This window comes from Salarias fasciatus, unplaced genomic scaffold (assembly GCF_902148845.1).
Source record: "Salarias fasciatus unplaced genomic scaffold, fSalaFa1.1, whole genome shotgun sequence".
Lineage (NCBI taxonomy): Eukaryota > Metazoa > Chordata > Actinopteri > Blenniiformes > Blenniidae > Salarias > Salarias fasciatus.
The window spans coordinates 1,710,735-1,723,476 of record NW_021941373.1 but is presented as its reverse complement, the minus strand read 5'-3'; positions in this window follow the sequence as shown (position 1 = coordinate 1,723,476).

Genomic DNA, 12,742 nt, shown 5'->3' with positions numbered 1-12,742 from the left:
TCCCGCGTTGCTGCGATACGCAACATTCCAAAACCCGTCACTAAGAAACAAATGATGTCCTTCTTAGGCATGACTGGTTATTGTAGGAATTTTATTCCTAACTATTCATTTCTTGAGTCCCCTCTTACCAGGTGTATCTATGGGTCACACCTTGCGGCGCAAGAACCAGTCCCGTGGACCACGGAGGCCGAGGCTGCATTTGTGGCTTTGAAGGAGGCCCTCCTCTCTGCTCCGGCTCTGGCTCTGCCTGATCCAACCAAACCATTCACACAGATGGTGGATGAGAAGAATGGCTTCATGTCATCTGTTCTTTTACAGGCTCATGGGGACCTGCTTCGTCCGGTGGGGTACTACTCCTCGCGGCTAGATGCGGTGGCTGCGGGGCTCCCACACTGCCTGCGTGCTGTTGCGGCGGCGGAGAAGGCGGTTTTGGCATTCAGAGACATAGTGGGTTATTCTCAGCTCACTGTTATGGTACCACACTCTGTGTCGGTCATTCTACTTGAACAGCGTACCTCGCACCTCTCTGCGGCGCGTTGGCTCAGGTATACTACTGTTTTGCTGGACATGCCTAACATCACTGTTCAGCGGTGCACCAGGCTTAACGCGGCAACCCTCCTCCCCACCGAGGAAGATGGGGAGCCTCACCAATGTGATCAGGTCTTGTCACAGGTCTGCACCCCGCGGGTGGATCTTTCTGACTCTCCTTTGCCTAATTCTGATCTCATCTTGTATGTGGATGGCTCCTCCTCTCGCGATGTGACCGGAAGAAACCGGGTGGGTTTTGCTGTTTGCTCCGATCACGACACCCTGGTGTCCGGCTCCCTTCCGGCTCACTTCTCGGCTCAGACTGCGGAGCTAGTGGCCCTCACTGAGGCCTGTAAGCTCTCCAGGGGGAAAACTGTCACCATTTACACGGACTCTCGCTACGCCTTTGGCGTGGTGCACGACTTTGGTGTCCTGTGGAAGCACAGGAATTTTCTGACGTCTGGTGGTAAACCGATCCTGAATGCATCTCAAGTTTCTGATCTGTTGGATGCTATTTTGTTACCCTCTGCTGTTGCTGTTGTGAAATGCTCTGCACACACAGGCTCTGCGGATTCAGTCTCCAGGGGGAACGCTGCTGCTGATGCAGCTGCCAGGCGGGCGGCGAGTGCACCTCCGGCTCCTCAGCTGACTGTTGCTGACTCCGAGGCCCCCTCAGCTTCTCTTGCTGAGGTTCAATCGCTGGCTACGCCTGATGATCGCCGGCTTTGGTCCTCAAGCGGGTGCAGGTTCGCTGACGGGGTGTGGGTGTCTTCGGATGGACGTCCCTGTCTCCCTCGCCGCCTCTTCCCTCATTTTGCTAAGCTTGCTCATGGTGTTGATCATGTCTCCAAGGGGGGAATGGTACAACAGGTCACATCTTTGTGGTTTACCAGGGGATTCTCGGTTGTGGCGGAGCGGCACTGTAAGACATGTTTGGTGTGTGCAGCTCACAATGTCGGCCATGTCCGGCCTGTGGGGAGCGCTGCTCACCCGCCGTCTGAGTTCCCTTTTGACCACCTGATGATGGACTTTGTGGAACTGACTCCTGCAGAGGGTAAGAAATACTGCCTGGTGGTTGTTGACATGTTTTCCAAGTGGGTGGAGGCTTTTCCCACCAAACATGCGGACAGCGGAGCGGTAGCCAAAGCACTCCTGACTGAAATCATTCCGAGGTGGGGCATTCCCACCAGAATCACGAGTGATAACGGAACCCATTTTGTAAATAAGGCGCTGACGGAGGTCAGCAATAGATTGGGGTTCCAGTTACGCACACACTGCTCTTATCATCCACAGTCTGGAGGAGCAGTGGAAAGAGAAAATGGCACTTTGAAGGCCAAGCTGGCTAAATGTTGTGAGGACACGGGCCTTTCGTGGCCTAAAGCTCTTCCTCTTGTGCTGATGGCCATGCGCATGCGTCCGAGAGCCAGAACAGGTCTCAGTCCATTTGAGACACTGTTCGCGTGCCCGCCTCAGACAGGCTTGGAGCCTCCGCGCTGGCAAGCCTTGTCTACTGATATGTGTGACAGCAGCATGGTGTCTTATTGTGCCGATCTCTCCAAGACTCTGTTTCAGATCAGGCAGACCGTGAAGGAGGCTCTTCCGCGCCCGGCTGAAGGCCCTCTACACCGACTGAACCCAGGGGACTGGATCCTGGTGAAGGACTTCCGCAGGAAGCACTGGAAAGCCAGACGGTGGCTCGGTCCGTTCCAAGTCCTGCTGGTGACTCACACTGCCGTGAAGGTAGCAGAGCGAGCTACCTGGATCCACGCGAGTCACTGTAAGCTCCTTACGGTGCCACCGCCGGCTCCGACAGCTGATCTCCCAGCCACAGGGCAGAATAATCCCTGAGATCAGCTCCCGTGTGAGGTAGTCCACCCTCCACGAGGCAACGATGGAGATGTTCCTGGTCCTGATGATGCTGCTGCCAGTGCTAGCAGTGATGGCTCCTCCGCTCCACCGTGGGCACGTGGTGGAGGACCTCGCCGGGCCCCAGGACAACCTGTGGTGGAGAGCTGCCCGCGCGGTAGCTCGGGGACTGCATAATTCTAGTTGTATTGTGTGTGCTTTTATGCCTCATGCTACCCCTGCTAACACTCTGCTGATCCCACATCCCGTCTCCCTCTCAGACTCTCTATACACCTTTATCCGCTACCGCAAAAATCAAACCCTGCTTACACTGCGATACCCGAACGCAACTGTTCCCCCGTTGACCCCTTTCCGAGAGCCCATGCATTTTTCTAATATTACTAATTTCACGTGTGCACACACAGGTACTATTTACGAGCTCAGGGGCCTACGTTCTCCTTTTGGCCCACCTCCCTTGTGCGTGCGGCAACCTGCTCGGACCCGTTCCCATTTGGGTGACACTGTTGGCTGTGCGCTCACTCTCAATGTGTCCTGTTCTGTGGATCATCAGCCATGTCCTAATGCTACCTCTCCCCATGCGTCGACCTGGTGGAGTGGTTCACCGCTCTGGTCTGTGATCTACTTGAACTACTCTGTTTTTACTAACATGTCTTCGTTGTTTCTCCAGTGGGATGCTAAAACTATTCTGAAAGGGGACATCGTATCCTTCCCCAGCAGGGCGGGCTATGGGTGTCCCACGGACATGGTGTGGGTTTGTGGCCATAGATCCTACATTTATCTGCCGAGAGACTGGTCTGGTACCTGCTATTTGGCCCATTTGATTCCTGCTGTGACTGTGCATTCCTCTGCTGCTGATATCCCAGGTGTCCGTCGTCTCCGGAAGCGGGCTGTTGCAGTTCCGGAGGACAAGAGACGCATAGGGTGGGGGCAGGCGTTCTGGGGGGGGGTTTTCCCTTGGCATGGCACCGTTCGGAACCAGCATGAGATTAACTCGCTTGCATGGGAGTTGGAGAACCTCACCGGTCTCGTCACTGACGGTTTTGATCTCCTCACAGAGGCCGAGCGTGTCATGGGCCTGCAGAACAGGGTGGCCCTGGACCTCCTTCTCGCTGAGAAGGGAGGGGTCTGTGCTCTCATAGGTGATCACTGCTGCACCTGGGTTCCTGATGTCTCTGATAACATGACTAATATCCATGCTCAGCTGTCCTCTCTCCTGGCTGAACTACATGCTCAGGAGACGGGTGTCCCCTCGTCTGGATGGGACTTCTGGGGCTGGCTGGCTGGGGCCGGCTGGCGGGCTTGGCTTACTAAGGTTTCTGGCATGCTAGCTGTTTTCCTATTGATTCTGGGGGTTTTCTCCTGCTGCATTATTCCCCTGGTCCGTTGTCTGGTTGCTCGCATGTTCACAGCTACTTTGGCTCATTATACTTTGCTTCATTCCACTGAGCTGTCTGCATCCTCGTTCGCTCACCTTTCTGATGATTCTGATGTTGATGATGCTGATGATTTGGGGTTGATTGACTGATGTGGGGGGGCCTGTTGAAGTTGATTAAACCGTGGTTGATTTAATCAAAAGGGGGGAATGTGATGGAAATTTCTCATGTATGCATGCTGTTTCTCACTTGTAGTGCTCACAGAGGTATTTTTTGTAAACAACCGTAGCTCAAGCATCTTAAAGTTCCATTCAGAGGGATCCAGATTCTGTGAAGGATTTAAACATTTTTTTTTCGTGCGAAAGTAACACAGGAGTGATTTTGCCTGGTAATTAAAGAATATTATAGCTTAGTGGCTTTATTGAAGGAGTTACTAGTAACTATAACTACTTTTAAAAAGTAACCCTCCCAGCACTGATGAAGAGTGGACTGTTGGTCCAGACTGCATTTGAACTGACTGTTCTTCCTCGTGGCCACCAGGGGGCGCAGCAAACCAAAGCAGCCCAGCAGTGAATGTATGAAGAGCAGCTGCTTCCAGCTGATCCAGCTCCTGGACAGTTCACCTGTATGGAGCACAGCTCCTCCTTCAGGGACTGCTTCCTGGACGCTTGTCCACACTGACCACAGCAACAACCGCTGCTGGGAGCAACTGAGGCTGAGCACAGAGCTCAGCAGGTAATCACATTACTCAGAGGATTCTGTGTTTGTGGAGAGTGAGAGTTGTCAGAACACTGAGTGGATGACACACTGTGTTTGTCCTTGTCTTTATTTCTGTTTACTGGTCTAAAACTAATGTTAACTACTCTGCCACATAACTTTGTCTTCACTGTTTCAGTAGTTAGAGGAAGTTACTGACTGCATTTTATACAGGTAACTTGTAACTGTACCGGATTACATTTTTAACATAACCCTCCAAACCCTGCTGAACACAGAACAGAACGTCAACCAGGGGAAACAGTAGAACCTCAGATGAATCAGGAAAAGCTCAGTGGAAAAATAGAACCTCAGAGGAAACAGCAGAAGCTCGAAGTAAACATTCAAAACACAAAGGAAAGAGTAGAAACTCGCACAAGACGATAGAAACTCAGGAAACAGTAGAAACTCAGCTCAGCTCCAGCAGTTGAGGTATTTTCATCCTCAGATCTTTGTGGATTTGAGGTTTTTTTTTTTCTGACAACATGATTTTGTTGGAGACCAATCAGCTGATCTCTGGTTTGAGGAACAAACTGAAGCAGCAGAGAAGCAGCAGGAAATTAGTCTGCTGTTAAACCAGGAAGGAAAGATTAATTTTTTGAAGTCAGCAAAACATACCTGAGCAGGTGAGTTTCAGGGTGTCAGAGGAGCTCCATGATACCACACAGCTCCACAGGTCAGATCCAGATTGAACACAGTCTGAGTTGATTCTCCACATAGATTGATATGACACATCAGTTGTTTGTACAGAAACAGCAGAGCCACAGTTCAGATGTTCACAGATGAGAGCTGCTGTCTTCAGGGTGAAGCCACCGTCCCTCACAGGTCTCTGTTCACCAAGAACTTTCAGCTCCAGACTTCCTGCACAGCGACTGGCTCCTCCCACCAACCTGAACTCATCATCCCCTGAACCCAGAGCAGAGAGAGAAGAGAGAGAGGATGGAGTGAGAGTGAAGAGAAGAGCAGTGGAAGCTGCAGCTCCTCTTCTACCTGAGCAGGTGAGTCCAGCAGCTTTACCAGGTGAGCAGCTGCTTCTAGCTGAGCCTGAGCTTCTACAGTCCAGCAGAGCAGACTCATGGCCTCCACACTGGAACTCTGGGCTCCACCTGGGAGTCTGCACGTCTCCATAGAGCGCCCCCTGCAGGACCGAAGGAGCCCCGCAGCCCAGCTCCCGACACACCACCTGTGCATCCTGCAGGTCCAGGTCTGCTTCACACACTGAGGACCAGGTCTGGTCAGACGGGTTAGTCTTCACCTGCAGTCTGCCTGAACAGCCACTGGATCCATTCAGCAGCCGCACCCCGTCTGAACACCAGGGTTGGGGAGGAACGCAGTACATGTGACACAGTTACAAAAATAGGATACAAAAGTAGTGTAACTGTAATTCTTTACTGTACATAAAACATTTGTAATCTCATTACAGGTATATCTGATAAAAACATGGGTTAGTGAGTGGGATTACATTTGAAAATAAGACTAAGTATTCCAGACATGTGAGCTGTCCAGACTTTACAGCACAAACCATGACACTACCACAGATATATATGAAGAGAGGCCATTGACATAGAAAGAGTAGACGCCATAGATATATTAAGAGTAGAGGCCATAGATATATTAAGAGTAGAGGCCATAGGTATATAAAGCGTAGAGGTCATTGACATAGAAAGAGTAGAGGCCATAGATATATAAAGAGTAGAGGCCATAGATATATAAAGAGTAGAGGCCATAGATATATAAAGAGTGGAGGCCATAGATATACAAAGAGAAGACACCATAGATATATAGCGAGCGGTGATGGGAGTAACTGTTATTTTGCCTCCAGTGGTTTGGTTCATTTCTTCAAACAGAAATGACCTTTTCAAAACTCTAAGATCATTTTGCAAAACAGTCTGACAGTTCAGCACAACACCAGATTAATGTAGCATTTCCTGTTTGTCACTTTTTCGGTCAAGTGTTCATTTTAGGGCTGTCGCGGTAAACCGGTATTGACGATAATCGTGGTATTAAAAAAATGAAATTTCAATATCGTGTTCAAAATGCGGACATGATAATATCGTAAAGAGGATCTAGTGCCACTTGAAACGAGTTGAAGTGTATTTTCAAAATCCGCTCCTGTTCTTTCGCCCTGCTTCGTCTCCCGACTGCAGCGCTCCAATCTCTCCCCCTCCCCTCACATATAAACACAGCAGAGCAGCGGTAGCGGCATGGCTCCTAGCTAGCTAGCTCCCAGTTAGCGAGCGTCACGAGTGAACTAAACATTGTCGGCCACCGCCGACAACGACAGCGAGACGCTCTATCCTAACCCGAAAAAAGTGTGTTTAGCAACTTTTTTAGCAACACTGACTGCACGTTGACGCAAGCCGAGTAGTAGTGGGGCCCCATTAGGTAGATTCCAGACGTGTCATTGTAATGTGGCCGGGGGGGGGTTTCAAGTTGTGTCGCTGATATCCGCCGTCTTCTCCGCCGGCCCCCTTCCAGCAACTAACCGGTGAGTACTCGGAAAAGGGCCCCATGCGAGGGATTTTCGACACGTTGTCGTTGCAGCGTCTAGTGTAGCGCCTTAAATCTGTCATTGAAATTGACTGATGTCAGCCGTTCCTCGTGGCCCCCTTCAGCTCGGGGCCCTAGCCAGTAGCGGCGCCTCTGGCTGGAGAGAAGCCGCTGCTGCTCATTCCGCCTCGGATTTAAACAAACAAACAAAAATTCTCGGCAGTGTGGTGGTGGGACAGGATTTCACCCCAACAGGGTCCGTGGGTTTTCATAACCCACCAACCCTACGTCAGGGCTTAAAGAGTTCCGTTGCCACGACGGAATTCCGTCAGTTGAAAAAATTGAGAAAAAAAAATACGTATCATGAGCGCATATTGACTAGGTGCCGCTTTTTCTGGTTTGCGTGCTTTGGCAATGAAGCCGTTTTATTCATTTGGTCAAAAATGTCATATGCGCAAGGTTACAGGCTTTGTTGTTGTCGCACCTCGTCACAGTAAATCTATCCTGATAGCGAGAGTACATGGGGACTTTTATTTTGTAAGTGATGCGGGAAGTACATGTACATATTAATAGCCCCGAATTCACAGCAGAAGAAGAGTTTTTCTGCTGTAATTGTATTTATCATCATTTATCATTTATCATTGCGGTTTTGAAGACATTACCTGGTTTACACAATCTACAAGAACAATGCAGCGTTAAAAGCACACGGGACATCAGGAGGCTAAAGCCAGGTTTACACTTGCACGACTTTTTGCCACGATGTTGTCGTGGCAAGGCGTGCCAATCTGGAGTTAACTCGTTGTCACGGCCCCAATTCATGTCGTCCCTGACGTCGCCGGTCCCAAGCCAAGTCGGCCCCCGATCAACTCGACCCCAGCCCGCGATCATCTCGGACCCGACTCCCGATCACCTCGCCCCCGACCAACTCGGTCCCAAGTAATTGGGAAAAAAAAAAAATCCAGTAAATTTGTCTGGTGCGCCGCCGCTGTGGAGCCGGGACGAATCACACACAAGCCTGTCAATCAAAAAAGGGAAGGGGCGGGGCTAAAATAGCGCAGCAACCAACGAAAACAAGCATTGTTGTCACGTGAGTCTGCTGCCGTGTGCCGCATAGAAGTGACCATAAATCCATCAGTTTTCAACTTCTGATGGAGTTTATCATAAACATCATACATGGAGGACACATGAAATGCAGTCATAAACTCTTCAGATAGAGAGTTTTATTGAGAGAATTGGTTTAAGGATGTATATTGTACTTGATTGCTGTTGATATTGTTGTATGATTCTGATCAGCATTATTGTGATATTGTACTGTTATATATAATTACCACATGTTATTATCACAATTAGTATAATTAATGTTTTTATATTTAAATTTTAGAATTACTATTATGACTATTATTGCCATTGTTATCTTTAAATCGTCACAGTATTGCTGTTTCAATATTAAGAATCTTTTTTCATTAGTTTGTTTCTGCTCTTGGAAAATACATCAAGAAAAAGTAGACCAGGTACACAAGCACAAACAGCTATACAGGTATTTTCATAAACAATGCTTATGTGGCAACGTTGTTTTCTATTTCTATGCATTTATGGGGAAAATTATGAAATCTGTAGTACTCTTGCAGGAAATTACCATGCGATGATGATTGAGTTTTATTTGTGGGAAGAAGATTGGAGGAAGGTCAGACTAAATCTGGATGAGAGACACTGATGCTGGACACCAAGCCCCATAACAAAACATCAATAAACACGTATTTTATAGTAGTTTGTAGATATGCAGATGGTTTTAATGAGACAGATGTTGCAACCGAGGCTTTAGTGTTTATGGTATTTATCATGTTGAAACTTAGTATGAATCAAAATAAAATACAACATAATAATTAATGGGGCCTCCACTTCCAGCTCCACTGCTCTAACAAAGGCCTCCACTTCCCCTTCTACTGCTGCAGCAAAATCCTCCACTTCCACCAGCAAAGCGTCGGTCTAAAGTGGCAATGCTTGAAACCTTTGGTTTCAGTATTAAAAAGCAAGATTAGAATGACTTCCTTAAAGAGAAATAAACATCAAATCAACTGTTTTTTTCTAAATGTTGTTTCTACAAGTTCTTAAGAAACAAGTTCCAAAGTTTGAGTTTAATGAAAAATAACCTTTGAATAAACTTGTAATTTTTGTATGCTTTTGATGCTTTTACCAACTTATGTTGATTTTAAGATTTCTTCTTTTCCCACTGGGTTTTTGGAGTTTTTTCTTGCCGGATGTGAGGGTCGAAGGCGGTGGTTGCTTCGTTCTGTCTCGTTACTGTAAATATTGACATATTACCATTATGCTTATTCACTGTTTTTACTTTTACCGACAAATGTAACATCTTGAAGCCCTCTGAGGCAACTGTTGTTGTGATACTGGGCTATACAAAAATAAATTGATTGATTGATTGATTGATTTAATATCAATGCTGTTTGTTATAAAGGACATTGTTCAAATTTAAATTGAGAAGAAAGCACAAAGTTTCACTTAAAAAAATGTTCGAAAATTTTCAGTCAAATCATTTTTTTTTGCTTTAACCCCTGCCCTACGTAAATGACGCCTCTGCTGTGGATCCTCTGTTAATCAGTTCATCACATTTTAATTAATTGAGTGTAACTAGACTTTTTGTGTATGCAGTTGTACAGTTACTGTTCTCATATTGTTTCAACACCTCATTTGACAGGTATTCTGAATGTAATTCATCTGTGAAAAGAGAGAAAACAAAAAAATAAATAAAATTAAAGATGAATCTGAATGTTTGTACCATTATTAGTTAAATTTTTGCTGATATCGTGATAATATCGTTATCGTGATATTTTTTGCCCACGATAATCGTGAAGAGAAAATTTGATATCGTGACAGCCCTAGTTCATTTACTTCATTAATCATATATTTAGTTTTGTAATAAACAGAGCTGGGTATGTAACGACAAGTAACGAGCGTTACAAGTAGTTAAATTACTTTTGATGGGAACGAGTAGTGTAGCGGCACTACTCCTTCTAGATTGGTAGTTAAACTGGCGTTACAAATGAAACGGTGCGATCGTTACTTTTACAATGACTGCAAATAGAGCAACCAAAACACTGCACTCCCTCCCACTGTAAATGCCACTTTTAAAGGAACACTCCGAAGATTAGGGACCCACGCCCTTTCCCTAACCCATTGACAAAGTGAGACAAGCTCATAAATACCTTTTTTCTGTCTCTGGTTCAGCGGGTTCCCAGCTGTTAGCATCGTAGTTAGCTTAGCTCGAAGCTAAGCTGGAAGTCAATCAGAGCCGGACTACGCAAGTGGACAAAATCCTCCTTCCAGTGGTCCAGGGGACGGTGTATTAGCACGTGAAGTAAATCCGAATGGTTATAAAACATTTTAAAAGACGTGTTTTCTTTTCAAATCCATTAAAATAACGTTTTGATACACAGACCTGCGCATGCGCAGCGCTCCGCAGAAGGATATAAGGGAGCACAGCTCCACGGAGCACTATGCAGTAATGAGTAGTGTAACTTCTTTACTATTTCCATGGAGTAATCAAGTATTGCAAGGCACTACTTTTTCAAAAGTAACGAATAACGGGTAACTCTTTACTTTTTTGAGTAACGGACCCCAACTCTGGTAATAAATAACTGAACATGCACCTTAAAGTTCCAGTAATATTGGATCCACATTCTTTGACACATTAAAATTGATTTAAGGCAACTTTACAAAATTTACCTCAGTGCTGCCGCGATAGGTGCTGTGGGTAACTGCAGCCACCAGCCAAGGCGGCACGGGAGCGCGCACAAACATTTTACAGAAAGTCCGTCTTCACAGCGCTGCACCAGGGATGCTCCTGCTGTTTACTACGTCACGGTTTATTGCAAGACCACAGTGCATACTATGTGATTTTTGTCAGCCTCCGTTTTCACTCCCAGCTGAAGTTCCCTCCATGAATCAAACGCATATCAAATATTTATTTGGGTTCCTGCCCGGCTTCGGTCTTTATTTTATTATTTTTTTTTGACTCACGAGATAACGCTGATAAAGTCCTTTTTTTCTTTGTGGTGTTTTTTTGTGGGCTTTGAGTGGATGCAGTTATCCGATTGTATAGGAGTGTAACGGTATTTGTATTCGTCCCGTACCGTGACGGTACGGGGGTCACGGTTCGGCACACACAATCACATGACGAATACACCAGTGAGTAAAAAAAAAAAAAAAAAAATTCCAACCTTAGATGGCGGTAATGAGCCTAAAAGCTGCCGGCAACCACCATTATCACAGAAGAAGAAGAAGTAGAACAAGCAGGTCCAAACATGAACAAACAAAGAAGAAAGTACAAGCGGAATGAGAGCTGCAGCGTGTGGCGGAGCGGATTAAACGAGAGAGTATTTGTTCTGCGTGCGTTCCCTCATACGGAGTGACGTGTGACGTGCCAGTAAACGGGAAGCAGCACAGTCAAAAAACCAGCAGAGAACGCCACGGTGGTGGAAAAACACTTTTTTAATACAAAACCCCGACATAAAAAACATTGGAGAGGCGAGATGGAACCAAATCGCGCAACAGCCAGTTGTATAAAGAGCTCTATAGCAGAATACGAGCGATCGCCGGCTGGTGTTATGGATTAACTGGTTCCCGTGTTAACGAATGACAGCGGAGGTCTGTGTAAACACATGCTGATTACAGCAGTTGTTAAAATAAGACTCACAAAAGACTTTAAACGTATACACTCACTGTAACTGTCGATAACCGACGTTCGCCAGAACGACTAGATGTTTCAGTCATTATTGGTCACAAGTTAACACGGGCACCAGTTAATTCGAAACATCGGCATGCGGCGCAGAGCTCACACCGAGACGTGCTGCTCCGCACGGCGGTGCTGCGGTCAGGGGAGCAGCCGCTCCTTCAGCAGCGTATCATGGAGATTTTGGGACATTATTTGAGCAGATATCAGCAGATAAAGACTCTCTGCTTGGCGCTGAGGCTGCTGCTGCAGAGAGGAAGACCTGCAAGTTCCTCGTGAGACTTTGTGCGCATGGATGCTTTGTATGCTGTACATGAATACACTCGCGTTTAATACTATTGTTTACAATCGGATTGAAAAAACACCATGCAAACTGGGCCAATAATGTGTCGCATGGGAAAGCTTAGGAAAAATGTTCTGGTACATTTGTGAGCTTTTTTTACTTTTTCCCCACTGTACCGAAAAACGTACCGAACCGTGACCCTTACACCGAGGTACATACCGTACCGTGGCTTTTGTGTACCGTTACACCCCTACGATTGTATGAAGAGAGCAGAGCGGGTGGGGGGGGGAGTACAAATAGAACTACAAACAAACTTTCTTCTGTTGATTCTTGGTTTGTCAGCAGTGAGCAGCGGCGTATTTGCGCAGCGCGATTCATTTGACGTGTGGACGGAGCAGTGTGGGTCTCCTCTCTGCTCTGACTGCAGCAGGGGGCGCTGCTGAGACTGACCGCTGTGAGAGCTTTGGGACGGGGGAGGGGCTCACGCAGCACCCGCTGCTTGTTGAGGACAGCGGAGACGTCCTGTCACGTCTCCAGAGCACCAGAAAAAGTCGCTAAATTTGTCGCTAGTCGCTTTTGACAAAAAAAGTCACCAAGAGGCTTTGGAAAGTCGCCAGATTTAACGAGAAAGTCACCAAGTTGGCAACACTGTCCACCCCTGATCCCAGCAGTGTTTGAGTCCGTGTCCACAGCAGCCATGTTCTT